Source organism: Mastigoproctus giganteus, chromosome 4, assembly GCF_048544385.1.
Source record: "Mastigoproctus giganteus isolate SK-2022 chromosome 4, ASM4854438v1, whole genome shotgun sequence".
NCBI lineage: Eukaryota > Metazoa > Arthropoda > Arachnida > Uropygi > Thelyphonidae > Mastigoproctus > Mastigoproctus giganteus.
In genome coordinates, this window is record NC_143578.1 from 107,345,159 (window position 1) to 107,364,674 (window position 19,516).

General features: G+C 40.8%; 1 protein-coding gene across 3 annotated transcripts in view; it reads right to left on the minus strand.

Moving 5' to 3' along the window:
• Positions 1-19,516, minus strand: part of PIG-O (phosphatidylinositol glycan anchor biosynthesis class O) — a 145,493-nt gene that overhangs the window by 114,523 nt on the left and 11,454 nt on the right. The gene's annotated exons all lie outside the window — the stretch shown is intronic.

Sequence of the window (19,516 nt, forward strand, 5' to 3'; positions counted from 1 at the left end):
TACGGTAAGTGTCCTCTCAGGTCCAGGGAATGAAGATCTTTCAGAATACCAAACCGCCAAGTGGTGTCAAAGGCCTTCTCTATGTCGAGACATACCATTACTAGATGTTTGTTTTGGATAAACGCATTCCTGATGTCTGTTTCTGCTTTGATCATGAGATCTAGAGATGATCGGTGTTTTCGGAAACCAAATTGATTGTCAGAGATAATATTTTGGGAATCAAGATACCACATTAGTCGACGGTGTATCATTTTTTCTATGGTTTTACTTAGGCAGCTTGTGAGCGAAATGGGTCTGTAATTGTTCGGAATAGAATGATCTTTCCCTGGTTTGGGTATCGCCAGTACAAAAGCATGACGCCAGAAGCTGGGGAAGGAATGCTCCATAAATATACGATTGTAGAAGGTCAGTAGCGAAGATAATGATTTATTGTCTAGATGTTGTAACATTATGTAGTATATTCCATCCGGGCCAGCAGCACTGTTCTTAGCGGTGGATAAAGCTTCTTGAAGTTCTACCAAAGTAAGTGGTGTATTGTATTGGAAGGTTGTTGTTGTTCTAAATTTCGGATGGGATTTTTCTGCTACAGCTTTAATCTTTTGAAATGATGGATCATATGCCGTAGAGTCAGACAACTGTGAAAATACCGTCCCTAGCGCATTTGCAATCTCTGCAGGAGTAGATAGCTCCTGTCCATTCACGGTGAAAAGTGGGGACGACAAAGGGGGAAATTTACCATTTAATTGTCTTATTTTCCTCCAAATAATTCTTACATCAGTATTTTTATTAATTGTAGTTGCGAATCGAACCCAAGAGTCTCTTTTTGCTTTCTTTCTAATATGACGGGCTTTAGCTCTAATTTTCTTGTAATTTATAAGATTAGTGGTGGTAGGATGTTTGCGGAATAAATTCCATGCACGGTTTTTTTCTTTTTTTATATTCTTACAGTCCTCGTTCCACCAATAATTTCTGTTTCTATGAATGCTTGACTTTGACTGTGGGATGGCAGTGGATGCAGCTGCTAGAATCTGTTTTGTAATATGGTCGGCAACTGTGTCAATCGGATGAGATTTGATGATCTGATTGTCGAAGGATACGTTAGTTGTATACTTTGCCCAGTCTGCCTTGGAAAATTTCCATTTTGTGTGAGTTTCTGAAGGTATGCAGTGTGACGTTTCAATTTTACATATTATAGGGTAGTGGTCACTATTGAGTGGATCATCCAGAGTTGTCCACTGGATACTAGGGAAAAGGATTGGAGAGCAGATAGAGAGATCTATTGAAGAGACTGTTCCTGTTGGGAGGTGGAGGTAAGTTGGTGAACCAGTATTTAATATGGTTAGATTTCGTCTTTCAATAAGCATTTCAATGATTTTTCCACGTCCGTCTGTATTGGAAGAACCCCACAATGGATTGTGTCCATTGAAGTCACCCAATAAGCAGAAAGGGGTTGGCAACTGCTGAATGAGATCTTCAAGTTCATGTATGGTACAAGGGCGACTGGGTGGCAGGTAGATTGAAGCAAGTGTTAGGGTAACGCCAATGGCTATTCGTGTGGCAACAATTTCAACAGTGGTTTGCAACTGAATGCGTTTGCAGGGTACTCTTCCATCTATAAGTATCGCTACACCTCCGTGAGCATTATTAGTAGCAGGTCTGTCTTGCCGAAAGAGAGTGTAATTTTTTATCGAAGTAGACACCTGAGGTGTTAAATATGTCTCTTGTAAACAGATTCCAATTGGTTTATAACGCTTAATTATCTCGTGGATGTCGTCGATATTGCTGCAAAAGCCTCTACAGTTCCATTGGATGATGTTTTTCATTGTTTGGATTTAAATGAGGAAGCTGTGTCTGTCTGCCTTTTGGAAGTCTGTTTCTGTCGGTCAATTTTTATTTTGTCTCTCTTCGAAAATATTGGTCTGGCGTCTATTACATCTTCTGGATGAATTTCCAGAATGGTTTCCGTTTCTTCATGAGAGCAAGTCTCATTCGTGTCCATGAAGAAAGATTCAGCATGCTGCTTGTTAACGGGATCAGAGTTTTCTGTTTGAGTAGATCTTACAGGAGTTGTAAGAGTAACAGGAGGTATTGTGACTGGTGTGTTATTAGATCTATTAGAAGTCTGTTGCTTTGAGGACTGAGGTACAGTAGAGAGTAAAGTTCGAGCCCATTCAGAAATAGAGATGCTTGGCGGGATTGATGTATCTGTTTGAACTGATATTGAGTGAAATTTTTGAGCGGCGTCGGCATATGTACGTTTTGGCATCGGTATTAGTTGCTGTAATTGTTTTCTGGCTTCGGAAAATGAGACTTTCTTTTCTATCTTGTATTTTTGAATTTTCTTCTCATATTTCCACTGATCGCATGTTTTTGAAAAAGCTGGGTGATTGCCTTTACAATTAGGGCAAAGTGAGGACTGCGATTTACAATCAGCTTGGGCATGTTCCTTCGATCCACAGTTAGGGCATATTGCATCGCCTCTACAGACAGTTTGGGAATGTCCAAATTTTTGACATTTATAGCACCTTAGCGGGTTTGGGATATACGGGCGAATGTGGCAGTTCAAATACCCGGCTTTTACTGATGATGGTAGGTTGGGTGAGCTAAATGTCAGTATGATACTGCGTGTCGGAATAAGTTCGCCATCTTTCTTAATCAAGATTCTCTTCGCTTGTATGACCTTCTGATCCTGCAATTCGTTGACAATTTCCTCTTCTGAAACATTCATTAGGTCCCATTCTGAGATAACACCCTTGGAGGTATTGAGTGTTGCGTGTGGTGACACCTTAACAGGGATTCCATTGAATGTTGTGAGCTTGAGAAGGTACTCTGAATGTTTAGAGCTTGTAGTCTCAACCAACAGGTCGCCAGATTTGAGACGGCGCACCATTTTGGGGGAACCTGCTACATTTTCCAGACATTTTTGTATGAGGAATGGGGATAGATTGCCTAGGGCCTGGTTCGCTAAGGAATGTAGGATCAGGAAACTCGGATGTTCTATTAGGGAATCATCCGTCTTCAGTCTCTTTCGGTTGGTTTTGTCATCATTAGGTTGATGCAAATCCTTTGAATTTGGATTTGCTGTCTGGATCGGGGGAAAGTTTTCAAAGTCCATGTTTTGCTCCTTTTGGCCCTGGGGGTTTGCTTTACCACCCAGGTTTCCGGCCCCGCCACGGGGAGGCAGGAGCAGTGACACAAGGTGACCAAGCGGCTGGGTTAGGAAGTTAGTATTAATATAAAAAGAAACAGAAAGGTGGTTTTCCTTCCTGGGCCTTTGCCTACTTCTTGTAGTGCGAAAGAGCTACTTTGATCGAGAAATCAAGAAAAACGGTTGTTGAAACAAAAAATAGAATCTATTCGCTGGAAATCTCTTTAGAAAAAACGCTTTTACAGACGCACTAGAATCGCTTGGCCACGGAACGCTTGGCACCCGGGGCCTAAGGGTGGGAGTTACATTCTAAGGTGTAAAGCGGATCCATGAGTAAAAGGTTACAAAATTCATGGGACATTCACCCTGAAAGGTTGAATATAGAATTTTGGAATACATGAGTATTTATGATTTTATAATAGAATATTTACATTTTTGGCATCTTTGAACATCATAGAATATTTACATTTTTGGCATCTTTGAACATCATAGAATATTTAAAATTTTGACAATCAGTAGGAGCCAGACGTGTTTAAAGCCGCTAAGTGGATTTTTCTTATTTATTGATTTGAAATTATTGTTTTTCTAAAACTTTTGATTTAAATTTAGTAGTATAGCATTATTTTGTGATTTTCTGATTAATGTAGTGTATTTATTCTTTACTCGGCCTTGTAATTGCATAAAAGTATCGGTAAGGGTATCAAATCCACGTGTTACAAGTTGCAACCCCGCTGAACGAGAAGTTTTTTAACCAAATTTAGCCGATTTATTGAATATTTTTTACATCAAATTATTTTCTGTGAGTAGCTTATAGACCTAGTGAGGATCGTTAGTTTATTCTGAATTGAGACAGCAAGATTTGAAAGTTAATTAATACTTAAGTGTCCGTAAATTTACCGTTCGTAACTTGTCGCCTTTCTCATAGATAGCGTTAGTATAGTATAGGTTATAATATTGTCAGTTGATCGGTAGAATCTATTAAACTTGTTGAACTTCATTGTCAATTAAATTGTACTAAATACATATAACGACTTAGATTACAAACATAACATAATCAATTAATACATAACTGATATGGAAGTTATATAAAGGGAACTCGCAGATAATTAATACTTGACACTGAAAAATATATATACCGTTATAACTGTGTTGGAATACAAATTTAGGGTTATAATTTTTGAACTGAAATTGAAATTTTATTGAAATTAATAGAGATCATGACTCAGACCAGAGCAGCAAAGCAAAAGGCTCAAGCTAATGGAAGTACTGTGGCTCAGAGGAAAACTGAGGGGGGCAGTTGCCTTCTGAATCACAGCCTTTTAAAATGCACTGCTTCCATGACGTTTGTGGACATTCAGGTACGGGACATGATATTGCCATGATGGGTGTGTGTGTGTGTGTGTGTGTGTGTGTGTGTGTGTGCGTGTGTGTGCGTGTGCGCGCGCGCGATGCAAGGAATGTATCGAAATCAGGCAACAACTCACTCAGCGTTGTTATGGGCCTATATGAGAGCTCGAAGGACAGGGTGGATGCCCTCGAAGGAACTAAATTAAGAGGCCCATCAAGCTCTCAGCTGCCCACATCAACGCCAGAGCTTGCACTTGGTTATCACACAACACAGCAGCAACCCCCAAGGCAGAATGCGCTGGTCCCACAGGAACTAGTAGTTGTTGGTGACTCTATTGTCAGGGAAACGGGGAACATGCTTTGTAAAAAGGATAGGTGGAACAGGACCAGGGTATGTCTGCCAGGGGCAAAGGTTGATAATGTTGTAGAGCGGATATCATCTTTTAAGGGCACAAAAGGTGATATAGTTGTACACGTTGGCACTAATGATATTAAGAGTAGGAGACCGGCAGAATTACTTAACAAGTACAGGTCACTGTTGAAAAAGGGCCATGAATTAGGGTTGAATTTGAAAGTGTCTGCAATTCTGCCCAGACACGATAGGAGGGAGTATATGATGAGGGCCTTGTCGATCAATTCGGCCCTGGAAAGATTGTGCAAGGCTCAAGGGGTAGAATGAATTTTTTTCAGCCTGGACTGTACTTGTTAACAGGAGAGACTGCTTCTACAGGGATGGGATACACTTAAATAGAAAGGATGCAAGAATATTTGCTGATGCCATCGAGGCAGTGTTAGGTGGGTCGGAAAACTGTTAGCTTGGGGGGAGACAAAGACTAATAGATTAACAGTAGCCACTGGCAGAGGTGAAAGAGATTCTTGCACTGCTTCTATTGGAATGAGCAGAAGCCTGAAATACAAGATGCAGGATATTTCAGAGACTGCTGGGAGTCATTGCGGTACAAGTAAACACATGGGTTGTGTTAGGGTAGCTAAGAATAGAAACAGGTGATGTATACTTGCGTGTACACCAATGCTAGGAGTTTAGTAAATAAATTGATGAATTTGAGGTATTGCTCAAAATATCAAAGGCAGATATTGTTGGGATTTCAGAGACGTGTTATCACACAGATATAAGGAATGCAGAACTGGAATTTGGGGAGTACAACATCTACAGAAAGGATAGACAGGATAGAAAGGGAGGAGGGGTTATGCTATTAGTTAAGGAACACATAAAATCCAAGGAAGTGAAGCCGGTCGACATCACTGGATAGTGCAGTGTCGATTCAGTTTGGTGTGACATAAGCATTGGGAGATCAAAATTGAGAGTAGGAGTGTGCTATAGGCCTAAAGACTCTGATGAGTATAATAAGAAACTGTACAGGGAAATACAGTGGGCCAGTAAATCAGGGTCTTATAATGGAGGATTTTAATTACCCAGATATTGACTGGAATTTGGGGGCTACTCACTCACACACTAGCAAGGCTTTTGTGGATTTATTGGATGATTGTTTTCTACATCAGCATGTTCAGGAGGCTACTAGAGAGAGTAATACTCTTGATTTGATTATCAGTAGTGATTCTTCATGCATTAAGAATCTGCAGATAAATGAACCACTAGGTGGCAGTGATCACAGTGTGCTGAAGTGGGATTTACTCAAAGAGGTAACTACCATCAAGGTTTAAGGGAAGGGTTATTGCTTTCATAAAGGCGACTATGATGGACTGAGACAGTATTTAAATTCTATACAGTGGGACCAACTGATGATGTTACCAACAGCAAATTCAAAATGGGAAGCATTCAAAGAACAAACCTCGGAAGCTACTAGTCTTTACATACCAACTAAGAAATATTGTTCAAGGTTTAGGCCTAAATGGATGTCAGATGAACTAATGAGACATATGGCAGAGAAGAAAAATGCATGGGATACATACAAATTAACACGTGACACAGAAGCCTATGATAGATACAAGTTGATCTGTAACCAAGTTACAAAGGAGGTTAGGCAGGCAAAGGCAGATTACGAGAAATCTTTGGCAAGGGATGCAAAGAAAAACAGCAAAGAGTTCTTTACTTATGTAAACTCTAGAAGGAAGGGGATGTGTTTGTTTGTTATTTGGTTTTTAGGAGCATTAGCAACTAAGGCCATATTGCTCCGGAATATGTCATTCCCTGACCTTTCCGCATCCTCCGTATTTGGTGTGAAACAGGCTCGAACCCCGTCTAATCAAGAAGCGTGTGCTACGCACTGCTGCTCCTTCCCACCTGGCTACGGAGGTGCCACTAGAAGGAAGAGGATGAATCAGATTGGTCCACTTGATATTGATGGGTCAACTGTTGATGATCCTGCTCAGGTAGCTAAAAACTAAATAAATATTTTGCATCGACATTCACACATGAGGAGTTATTCAACGAGGGGAATGCCAGAGGTGTATTCAACTCTGACAGTAAGCTAGAGAATCTTGTAATAACTGAGAGTAAAGTGGAGGAGAAATTGTTGAAGAAAGGCACCTGGGGTGGATGGGATCTATCCAGTTATAATAAAGGAGGCAGCAAAGGAAGTAAGCAAACCCTTAGCCATAATTATGAGAGCTTCCTTGGACTCAGGGGAGGTACCCACAGACTGGAGATATGCAAATGTGACCCCAATTCACAAAGGAGGATCAAAGACTGACACAAGTAATTATAAACCTGTGAGTTTAACTTCTGTTCCAGAAAAATTAATGGAGGCACTGGTTAAAGAAGCACTGCAGGATCATCTAGACTAGACTTCAGTTATAACTTGGACACAGCATGGTTTTGTTAAGGGGAAGTCTTGCCTGACCAATTTGATTGGATACTATGATGCAGTCACAAAACTGGATGCAGGGAATAACTTTGATATTATATACTTGGATCTTAGAAAGGCTTTTGATACTGTTGTACAAATTGGAGCAGTGTGGCATTGGAGGCAAATTACTGCTATGGATAAAGGGGTGGTTGAGGGGGAGAAGGCAGAGAGTGGTAATCAATGGACACTGCTCATCGTGGCCCAATGTTATTAGTGGAGTCCCTCAGGCTTCAGTGTTCGGTCCATTATTGTTTTCTGTATTTATAAATTATATTGATGATGGTATATCAAGCTTAATGTCCAGGTTTGCAGACGATATGAAGGTTGGCAGGGTTGTCAAGGATACTACTGACACTATGCTGCTGCAACAGGATCTGGAAAGGCTGAGCAGATGGGCTGAGAGGTGGCAAATGAAGTTTAACATTGACAATGTAAAGTACTACATATGGGAAACAGCAACCCTAGAGCAACGTATCAACTCTGCGGTACGACAATGACAGTGGTAGAGAATGAAAGGGACCTGGGGGTAGTTGTGCAGGCAGATATGAAGTTCTCTGAGCAGGCAGATGGGCTACAAGAGTAGCTCATGGTGTATTGTCAATGATATATAGGAATATTTCTAGCAGGGATAAGGAGGTGATTATTCCGTTGTATAAGGCAATGGTCAGGCCACACCTAGAGTACTGTATACAGGTCTATAGGCCCCATTTCAAGAAGGATGTAGAGCTGCTGGAACAAGTACAGAGAAGGGCAACGAGATTAGTGAATGGAACAAAGGTGTGCTCTTACGAAGAAAGGCTTAAGTTTTGCAAATTACAGGAGACTAGGCACCAGCGAGGTAATCTGATAGAGGTGTATAAAGCCTTGAAATGGTTTGAGCATGCTCAATGCTGATGGGATTCTTCCTCTTGCTCAGAATAATCACCTGAGAGGATATAAATTCAAATTGAGGAAAGACAGATGTAGGATTGATTTTGATTTGGTAGTTGTTGGCGCATCGGCTTCTATGGCCATATTGCACCTCCCAAGGTTTTTGCAGTACTTTGATCCAAGTCCGAGGCAGGAATCGAACCCGCGACCTTGGGTTGCCGGGCAGGTACTTTACCCACTCGGCTAGCCCGGTCGGCACAGATGTAGGATAGACGTGTGGAAATTTGCCTTTAGCCAGCTGGTGGTTGGTTGGTGGAACAGAATTCCATCCCTTGTCGTGGAAGTTAATAGCCTAAATAAGTTTAAGGCTCAGCTGGCCAGGTATTTCGAATGAACAGAGGGGTGGTGTAGTGGAAGTGGGTTTTTTTTTTTTTTTTGGCTGATGCTGCATAAGCTTACTTTCTTGCATCAAATGCCCCTACTAATGCTAAATCTCTTAGGTTGGCATGTTTGTTTGTTTGTTGTTTGTTATTTGGTTTTTAGGAGCATTAGCAACTAAGGCCATATTGCTCTGGGATATGCGGTGGTCATTCCCTGACCTTTCCGCATCTTCCGTATTTGGTGGGGATGGGCTCGAACCCGGTCTAATCAAGAAGCGTGTGCTACGCACTGCTGCTCCTTCCCACCTGGCTACGGAGGCACCTTAGGTTGTCATCTAGAGTACAGAGAATATATAGTTTTTTTGAGCCAAGTGACTGTGCACTAGTTACAGGAGATGATAGGAGTTGGCAAAGACACAATCTGTAGGCTTTTTCGTTACAGAGCTTTTCCGGTTCAATTCTTAGTTGATTGAAGAGTTCTATTGTGTTTGCTGGAAAAAAGCAACTTAGGCTGTCTAGGTTTTTAAGTTGCTTTGAAGAGGATGTCTTGTTTCAGCAATTCTGGTGACTTCTCGACAAGAATGAAACAAGCCGTCAATACTGGGAGTGTCTAATCTTCCTGTTAGCAGCTGGGCTAATGTGAAAATGTTTCTTGTGTTGATTGTCTGTTTCCAGGGAGGAATGCTGAGATTGGAAAGTAGGATGGCTCTAGAGATAGTAAATGGGTGGTTCAAGATCCTGTTCAGCCATCTCAAGAGCCAGTATTCAATACTAAGGAATGCTTTCAGGTTGCTCGGTGGGGCAGAGGACCAAATCTGTGACGCATACAGTGGGATGGGAAGTATACGTTTCAAGATATATTTTTTAATAAGATCTGGGTTTCTAAAGCCAATTAACTCCTGTTTGGCAGCCCAGAGCGCTGCATATGTTTTAGCTTTGATGTAATCAAAGTGCTCGGAGAATGTTAATCCCTCATCCCATTTTAGGTCAAGGTCTACGTGCAATTTAACCACTGGAACTTCGCATCCACTTTCTATCATAGAGATATTGTTTCCGCTCTTTTTCTTTGTAATTGTCACCTGGGTGGATTTGCTTGGGTTTAAACATAGTCCAATACAATCGAGGTAATGCTCCAGTTCATTTATTGTGTTATTGGCTTGTTGATTTGTTTGCTTAACTTGTAGATCTTTAGATTTGACGAAGAATTTCAGGTCATCAGCATATGAAATAAAGTTGTCTTTATGGGATGCAAAAAATGGTTCCAGAGCTGCAGCAAATAACAGTTGTTGTTTGGTTTTTAGGAGCATTAGCAACTAAGGCCATATTGCTCCAGGATATGCGGTGGTCATTCCTTAACCTTTCCGCATCCTCCGTATTTGGTGGTGACGGGCTCGAACCCCGGTCTAATCAAGAAGCGTGTGCTACGCACTGCTGCTCCTTCCCACCTGGCTACGGAGGCGCCTGCAAATAACAGTGAGGAGAGAACACCTCCCTGTGGAACTCCCTGCAAAATGGAGTAATGGGCAATAAAATCGTCATTATGGGTTATGAGGCATCTTTCCTTCAGAATGCTACATAAAATCTTCAGGAGACTGCCTTGTATTTTGAAATAGAAAGATAAAATTTGTTCCAGAGCCGTTATGGAGATATTGTCAAAAGCTGTGGATATGTCTAGGAAGATAATATCCAGCTGTTCCTTATTGTTGAGAGCTTTCTGCATCCGGAAAAGGGTCTCAAGGAGATTTGTGACGGTTGATCTTCCAGATAAGCCGGAGTGTAGATGCAGAGGACGATGCCCGAAGCAGTGTTGGGTGAGGGCTGAGAGAAGGGTCTTCTCAAAAATTTTCAAGATGGTGCAACTTATGGCTATGGGTCTATAGTCTTTGGCGTGTTTTGGTTTCTTTATTTTGGGAATGAGCCTGACTATGTAGCTGTTCCAATATACAGGGGAGAGTACCTTTTTGAATGATTTGATTGAAAGTGTGATGCAACACCTCAATAATGTAAGGGCTGCTGATTTTTGCCATGAAAAGAGGGAAGTTATCAGGACCAACAGTTGCTTTATTAGGAAGTTCATTTATGGCTTTCATGAGGTTTTCTTTGGTAATTGTGATGGTTGTTAGAGGTTTCTTTCTTAGTAAGTTTGAAACGGATTCTTCTTTTTCTACGATTCGGTGAAAGAGATCAGTTATACTCTTCCTGTTTTCTTCTGTTGCTAATTGATTGGGGACGGGAGGTTGTCCAAATGCCTTCTTGAACCATTCGGTAAATACCTCAGCAGTCATGAGACCCTTTTTCTGTTATCCCAAATGATCCTTTTTCCTTGTTTGAGCTTTGATAGTACATCTGCATAATGTGCTTGTCTTTTCAGCTTTATAAAGTGAGCACTCTCTTTTTTGTACAGAATGTGGTCATTAGGATGTTCTGTCTTCAGCCACTTCCTGTAAAGTCTTTGCTTTTTACGAAAGACATATTTTATATGTGGATTAAACCAGTTTTTGTATTTCCCAGTTATTGTTATGACCTTCGATGCTCCTTCATAGGCAATTTTTGTGAGCTTTAAGGCCAGTAGCTGGAGAGCTTCCTCTGCCAGCTTCGTGCTTAGTTCTTGCCATTTGTATTCTCAAAGTTGTTTCAGAATGATGTTTGGCTTGATGTATTTTAAAGAAAAGGTCATTCTGTGCATGCCATTAAAATTTCTGCCGTCCCTCTGATTGGTTCCAGCAACATTGAGTGTGGTCTCTACAACTATAGGATTGTGGTCTGACTTAAAGCGAAACAAGTTATCTGCTAATCTAATGCTGAGTGTATTGTAATAGACAATGTCTAATCATTGATTCCCTCTAGTTGCTGGAGTAACCAGCTGTTTCAGATTTAGTTGTGCAAGAATAGAGTCAAGATTTCTTTTTTTTATCTGTGCATTAAACCAGTTTTATACTACTGAAGACAGCGAGGGAGAAACAGAAACCAGGAGTTCAGAAGAAAGAAGTTATTCCAGTGAAGATGAAAAGGAATACTTAAAAAAAAGTCTGTTACCAATAATATTAAGTACAATAGAACTTCAATTGTACATTAGGGTATGGGGCCGAGACCATGATGGATAATTGAATAGATGGATAATAGAATATGTACGTTACAAACATTATACATACAATAGTTGTTGTTGTTATTATTTGGTTTTTAGGAGCATTAGCAACTAAGGCCATATTGCTCCGAGGATATGTGGTGATCATTCCCTGACCTTTTCACATCCTCCGTATTTGGTGGTCACAGGCTCAAACCCCGTTCTAATCAAGAAGCGTGTGCTACGCACTGCCGCTCCTGCCCACTTGGCTACGGAGGTGCCACATATAATAGACTGGGTCATCTAACTTGTTTATTTTATTACATAATACATAACCTAATGAAATTTAATTAAACTTTAATTTTTATTTATTTATTACCAAGTTATCAAAAAACATTGTACAGATATCTACACATATACCTATTTTTAATATTTTGACTATTTTAATATATTTTGACTTGATATTTTGTCTAGTAATATCATAAAAAAATATTACATAATTAAATTTCTTCTCTAAAAAAAGTCAGTAAATTTCTTTTGTTTCATTATCCCTCGAGCCTTTTGGGAGGAAATGTTGCGAATTTTATGCAAAAGTAACACTTGCGTAGCATCTGCTTCTTCTTGTACCTCGAGCCACTCAATGCACTTTGACAGCATAGTTTCAGCTTCACAGTGGCTAATTATGCTTGTTGTTCCATCAGCAGCAGTTTTTTTCTTCTTCAGTTTCAGAATCATCCAAAATTGTCATCACTCTTTGCACAATTTCATTGTCATCTAAAATTTCACATCCATAGTCCATTTTGTCCATATCCTGCTAATCATTTACTTCCTCCACCAAAATAATTTTAAAACCAGGAGCATTCAAGCATAACTGCAAAATTTCAGTTTCTTTTGGAATGGGTTCTGTATCAGTTGAATACATTTCTGGCCACAACTTATTCCAGCTTCTTTGTACTGTTTGAACTGGAACATCATTCCAGGTATCAGCGACATTGAAAATTGCACCTTTTATAGTGTAGCTTTTCCAAAACTCTATCACATCTAATTTATTTTTTGCCTAAACAAGTTTTTGAATGAACATTTTGCGATAACAATGTTTCATACTCTCGATCATGCCTTGGTTCATCAGTTGAATGACAGATGTCGTGTTTGCTGGAAGAGGAATGATATTTTGTCATTATCGCTTTTTAAATCACATACATGTTTGTTTGTTTGTTTGTTATTTGGTTTTTAGGAGCATTAGCAACTAAGGCCATATTGCTCCGTGGATATGCGGTGGTCATTCCCTGACCTTTCCGCATCCTCCGTATTTGGTGGTCACAGGCTCGAACCCCGTTCTAATCAAGAAGCGTGTGCTACGCACTGCTGCCCCTGCCCACCTGGCTACGGAGGCGCCATCACATACATGTATGGGTTTGTTTGGGGATTTATTAGGCACATCGGCAACTATGGCCATAGTGTGCCATACATGTATGGGATGAGCAGGTGCATTGTCTATCAGTAGTACTGAATATTATGGTAAACCTTTAGATGCCAAATGTGATCTTACACATGGTACAAATATTTTATGAAACCAATCATGAATTATATCTTGGCTCATCCATGCATTGTTTTGTGAGAAATATTTATCTGGCAAAACATTTAAATTAATATTTTTAAATGATCCAGGCTTTTCTGGTTTTCCTATAACAACCAAAGGCAATTTATGACTACTGCTGGCATTAGCACATACCATTATAGTGATGCAATCTTTTTGCATCTTATATCCCAGTGCCATATGTTCAGTCATTGAGGCCATTGTCTTTTGAGGTAGTGCCTTCCAATTAAGGCCAGTCTCACTGCAGTTGTATATTTGATCTTTAATCAAACTTCGATCAACTATTTCCTTCTGAAGTTTTTCACAATAAACAGAAATTGTTGCTATTTGCACTTAGTTTCTCATCCTGGATCGACAACTGTCAAATACCATAGCGAAACTTAAATTTGTCCAACCATCCACTGAATGAAGGATCTCTGCCTAGTTTTTTATTGATTTCAATGGCTTTTTCGATTATTATAGGTCCCGACAATTGAATTCCTTGGCTATGTTTTCGAACAAACCATTGAAACATTGCAGTATCCAATTGTTCATTTTTAGCGTGCTTCACTGTTTTACGACTTTTAACATTACCATCAGTGGTTTCCATTTTCGACACGTGGTTTTCAATTTTGTCTACATCACGTTTTATATCATTTACTGTTGTTCTTCCTATTCCATAAACCAGTGCTATACTAGTAGCACTTTCACCTTTTCTTAGACAATTGATTATTTGAACTTTTTGTGATAATCCCAACACTACTCTAAACTAAATAAAAATTATTAAAATATGAAACAAGAGGTTAAAGTACAACCATATACAGTGAGTTGTAAACAAAGACAGTGACACATGGCACCAATATCACAATGCATTAAGGCGTAGTGGGGTTAAGTGATGGTTAGCAGAGACTGACAGTAAATAGGGTGACAGACAATCGAAGTTCTACTGTAATACTGAAGATTCTAGTTTTACAGTAGTCTAGCTATTTCCACATTCTAAATTTTATTATGTAGGATATTTGGTAGAGCATCAAGTAATTATTTAAATAGTAATTTGTGCAAGTAATAATTTGTTAATTAATTTCTGCAAATTTTGAAATTTGATTTCTAATATTTTGTAAATTTATCCTTGAATATTCTATATCTGTAACTATGGTCAATATAAGAGCACCCAAAATAGAATGGCACATGACTCAGACTGGAAATGGTGCAGGCAATTCCAGTGTGAGTCAAGGTCATTATTTCTTCAGGTTATGCAATACATATGAAGGTCACCCTTACAGATGATCATAGTACAACTGATGAATCATTTCTATGTGCTATATATAAAGGAATGTGACAATCTAAAATTAAAACCCAGGTGCTCTAAGAAATAAAACAAGTTTGCCGAGAAAGTTGTTTGATTACTTGGAACAGAATAAACTTGAGACTTACCAGCAACACGCAGATGTATGCCCAATTCAGGATGAATCAAGAGCAGACTTTCCGAGCAACAGGAGAGTTTCAATAGAGGACTCAATGGGGAGAGAAACAAGAAACATTCTCTAATGAAGATAGGCAGAATAGAACCAGAATGTCTGGTAAGTGCACAAATCTAAAATGTAATTAATCACTTATCAGTTTTCAAGGGCACTAATGGGATTTTGATTGTACACATGGGTACTAATGATATTTAATGCAAATGAAATGAGGATTTGGTTGGAAAGTATAGGGCCATACTGAAAAAAGTTTGAAGTTGGGACAAGATGTAACCATGGCTGTTATGTTATTGTTGTTATTTGTTTTTTGGAGCATTAGCAACTAAGGCCATATAGCTCCGGGGATATGCGGTGGTCATTCCTGACCTTTCCGCATCCTCCGTATTTGGTGGTCAAGGGCCCGAACCCCGGTCTAATCAAGAAGCATGTGCTACGTACTGCTGCTCCTACTCACCTGGCTAGGGAGGTGCCCCATGGCTGTAATTCTGTCTAGACAAAACAGGAGGGATTTTATTATGAGAGTTTGCTCATTAGCTCTAGGCCTGAGAGACTAAGGCTTTCAGAGAGGAGAAGGATTTTTATCAGTGTGGTCTGCCCTAGCTGACAGAACTAAATTATTTTGCAGGGATGGAATACATTTGAACAGAGGACGTGCAAAGAGCACTTGACGGTGTTAATGAAAGAGTTGCTAGGTTCAGATAAAGCACGTGGGAGAGAGGGACAGGAACAACAGGAGTACTATCGACATACATTTGATTAGTGATAAGGATCAGTCACACTTTCACTCTCCTTGATAAGAGGCTTCTAGAATCTACTTTAGAAGTCTACTGGGTAAACTGTAGTCTCAAAGGACTATGATGATTACTCATAGGTTAATTACAGAAAAAAAAAATTTTATGGAAACTGTATACACTAGACTAGTGACAGTGCAATATGTTTCAGTATTTAGAAAGGATATACCAGGGGAGTGAATAAAAAGATTTTATTGACACCATTAGTTTATATAATAATGTTAGGAGTGCTGCCAATAATATGGATGAAGCTGAGATACCGATTATATCTACATATGCCGATATAACAATGTTCAGCAAAACTTGGTATCACTTGATTAAAAATTGCCTGAATGTCATAAGATCATACCTTTATTCAAAACAATAACAGGAGTGTAGAGTGTGTTGTGCAAGACAGGTGAGGCACACACTGCCAAGGGTAACTATTTAGTTGCTTCAAAGGAACACATTGCTTTATGTGCAAGTATGTGCTAGCTTATTTTTTTGTTGTTATAGCAACTTCTTCTTCTTCTTTGGTCCTTAGCTGGCAGCTGGGGGAGGCGGTTGGCCACGCAACCAGTATGCTGCTGTAGGTGCCGCAGGGTTTCGGACTTGCTCTGTGATGTTCTTCCATACCTTACGATCCATGGCTTCAGTCCTGGCCTGGTTAAGGTCGAGACGTCGGCTCTTCAAGTCATCTTCCACTTGCTTGGCCCACGTTTTCCTAGGCGCGGTCCGTTGGATGCTCCATTGGGTGGGTCGTTGTCTCCAAAGGAGTGTGGATGGTATTCTGTTCGTGCCCATTCTACATACGTGGCCAAACCATCTGAGCCTTCGCTTCTGGATTTGGTCGGCAATGGTTGGTTGCTGTTGGCATCTGGCGCGGATGGTATCATTAGTGATGCGGTCGCGAAGAGAGATGCCCAAGATCTGCCGCAGGCATCGCATTTGGAATACCTCAAGTTTGTTCAAATCTAACTTGAGACAAATCCATGTTTCCGATCCGTAAAGAAGAATGGGCAGGATCAAAGTCCGGAAGAGTCGGATTTTAGTCTTTGTGGAAATGTTGGTCCTCTTCCATAGACACCATTTGAGCGAGGCGAACGCAGTGGCCGCCTGTCCAATTCTGCTGTGGATTTCCATGGTGGATGCAACTTTCTTCTCCTGGACCAGCGACCCAAGGTATTTAAAGTCCTGCACTTGCTCGATCTGGACGCCTTTGAGATAGATGGTGGTTTGCGACCCATCTGTTGTCAGGGCCTTTGTCTTACCAGCATTGATCTTCAAACCGTATGGCCGGGCAATGCGGGCAATGTCGTAGAGGATGTCCGTGGCTTCAGCGTCGTTACCGGCAAGGATAGCACTATCATCAGCAAACATCAGGTCAGTCACATAGTGATCCTTGTCATATTGTATGCCCTGTCTGTTTCTGAATGCTTGCCTCATAATGGCGTCGACCACGATATTGAAAAGCAATGGGGAGGCTACATCCCCTTGGCAGACTCCAGTTTGGATGGTAAATTCCTCAGATAAATCGTTCTGGATGCGCACCTGGCTGGTTAAACCGTTGTATGCAGTTTGGAGGAGTGTGATGACTTTTCGAGGTACATGTTCAACCTCTAGTAGTTTCCATAAGGCAGGCCGGTGGACACAGTCGAAAGCAGACTTAAAGTCAATGAAAACAATGACGGTTCGCTGTCCACACCGGATCCTCTCCTCCATCAGCTGACGAATGGCAAAGATTTGATCACAGCATCCTCGCCCGGGTCTAAATCCTGCCTGTTCTTCTCGACTGGTTTGCTCGCGATGTTTTTGCAGTCTTGACTGGATGATCTTCATAAAGACCTTTCCGATGATGGAAAGGAGGCTGATGCCACGGTAGTTCTTGCAGTCCCGGTTATCACCTTTCTTGTGGATCGGTACGATAATGGCTTTCCTCCATGTTAACGGAATTTGTTCAGTGCACCAGATGGTTTTGAGGAGTGTAGTCGGCGAAGCAGTACATCTCCCCCGGCTTTGATCGCTTCTGTGGTGACTTGGTCCACTCCTGGTGCCCTGCCATTCTTCAGGGATTGTATGGCTGCTTTCACTTCTTCTACTGTAGGCTCAACATCGACCATGGAGACCTCAGGGGGGTCGATCGAGAGTGCTGTTGCTGGCGGTCCCTGAGGTGGGTCGTGATTATACAAAGCTTTGAAGAATTCACTCCACCGTTGCAGGCGTTCGGATGGTGATTGCACGAAGGTCCCATCAGCATTCTTGATGTTGTCACTAGTCAATTTGGTCTTTCCACTCAGACATCTGAGGGTGCGGTAGAGAGTGCGGTACTCGTTTTTGGATGCCGCCACTTCAAGATCGTCTGCCACTTGGTTCCAGTATGCTTCTCTTTCTGCTGTCATTCTTTGTCGGACTTCTCGGTTTAGCTGCCGGTACCGTTCAAAGTCGACCAACTTTGCCTGTTTCCGTTTGTCCACGAGGTCGAGGCACTCGTCTGATATCCATGGTTGCGTTCGACGTCGGGCAGGTGGACATAGGGGCTTGGCACATTCCAGGATGGCATCAGAGATCTGCTTTCCTTCTTCATTTATATCCTCGGGCACAGCCAGCATCTCGAAGCAGTTGGATAGGGCGATCTGATATGCCTGTTTGTTGGCAGCATTCATTAGCTGCCTCCAGTCCAGCTTGGCTGACCGAGATGATCTTTTTGCATGCCGTAATTTGAGCTGCACCTTAGCCCGGATGAGGTAGTGATCAGATCCGCAATCAGGTCCCCTCATGGCACGAACGTCCATGAGTGATGAGCGAAATCTGGCATTGATCAAAATGTAGTCCAGGATTGCTGAGTCCTTGCCAGATGGATTTCGCCATGTAAGTTGATGTTTTTGAGGGTGCCGGAAATGGCTGTTTCCAATGATCAGGTTGTTAGATGCGGCAAAGGACAACAAACGTAAGCCGTTGTCATTGATCTTCCCATGGCCAAACTTGCCCATTGTTGTTTCCCAACCAGATCTATCCACGCCAATATGGGCATTAAAGTCCCCTGCGAGGATGATCACTTCTGTCTGCGGAATTGAATCCAGCGTATGTTGGAGCTGGTTGTAGAAGTCATTCTTGGTCGGGTCCAGGCTAGTCTCAGTTGGCGCATAGGCGGAGATAATATGGGTCTTGATGGTGCCCTTGACAGTAAGGACTGCCAGGCGGTCCGATATTGGTTGGAAAGCGATCACACTACTTATAGCAACTAAATAATAGAAGCAATATATTCTATTCTTGAAGCAATTAAACTATTGCTTCATGAATAAAATATATAGCACCGAATAGAATAAATCTGAGATGTAGAAAAGAGACCATCCCTATATTTAAAAAAATAAAAAAATATCTGTGCCCCCAACAAAGCAGTAACAAATCATCTAAGCCATCAATATTCTAAAATATATGTTTGAAAAACTTTCCTATTGTATGTACCCAGCATTGCTTTGTACTTTCTTCATCACACAACTCTCCTCCCCAGGAGTAATGCCCGAAAAAAATCAACTACTGACATTCCCCACAAATCCAAAGTAAGAAGACAACCCCTTCAAAAAAAGTCATGTCAGTATGACTGACAATGCAGGTGTATATTACAAACACAAAGCAAAAGACAGGAAGCTTGTTTGTTTCTAGACCACATACCAGAGCAACCAATATAGTATTAGTAAGGCCAAATGATGCAAAGAAGGAAATTTCATTTCGCATCAGCAAAAAAATAATAATAATAATAATAGCAATAATAACAACAATATAATATAAAATAATAAAATAAAACATAATATCCATACTATTCCCACAAAGTAACCATCCTTTGAATTCAGCCAGAATCAATGCCTCTGCCACAATGGGAGGCAATTTGTTTCAGTGTTTGACAACCCACTGCCAATAAGTGAATTTCATGAGAACTAGTCTTCTGTTATTCCTACATTTTATATTTATGTATCTTGGTACAAAATCAACCATTAAGCAGGAATTAAACCGCAATGTAACCATACAGCAGGCCATACAAGCGACAATCATTCACA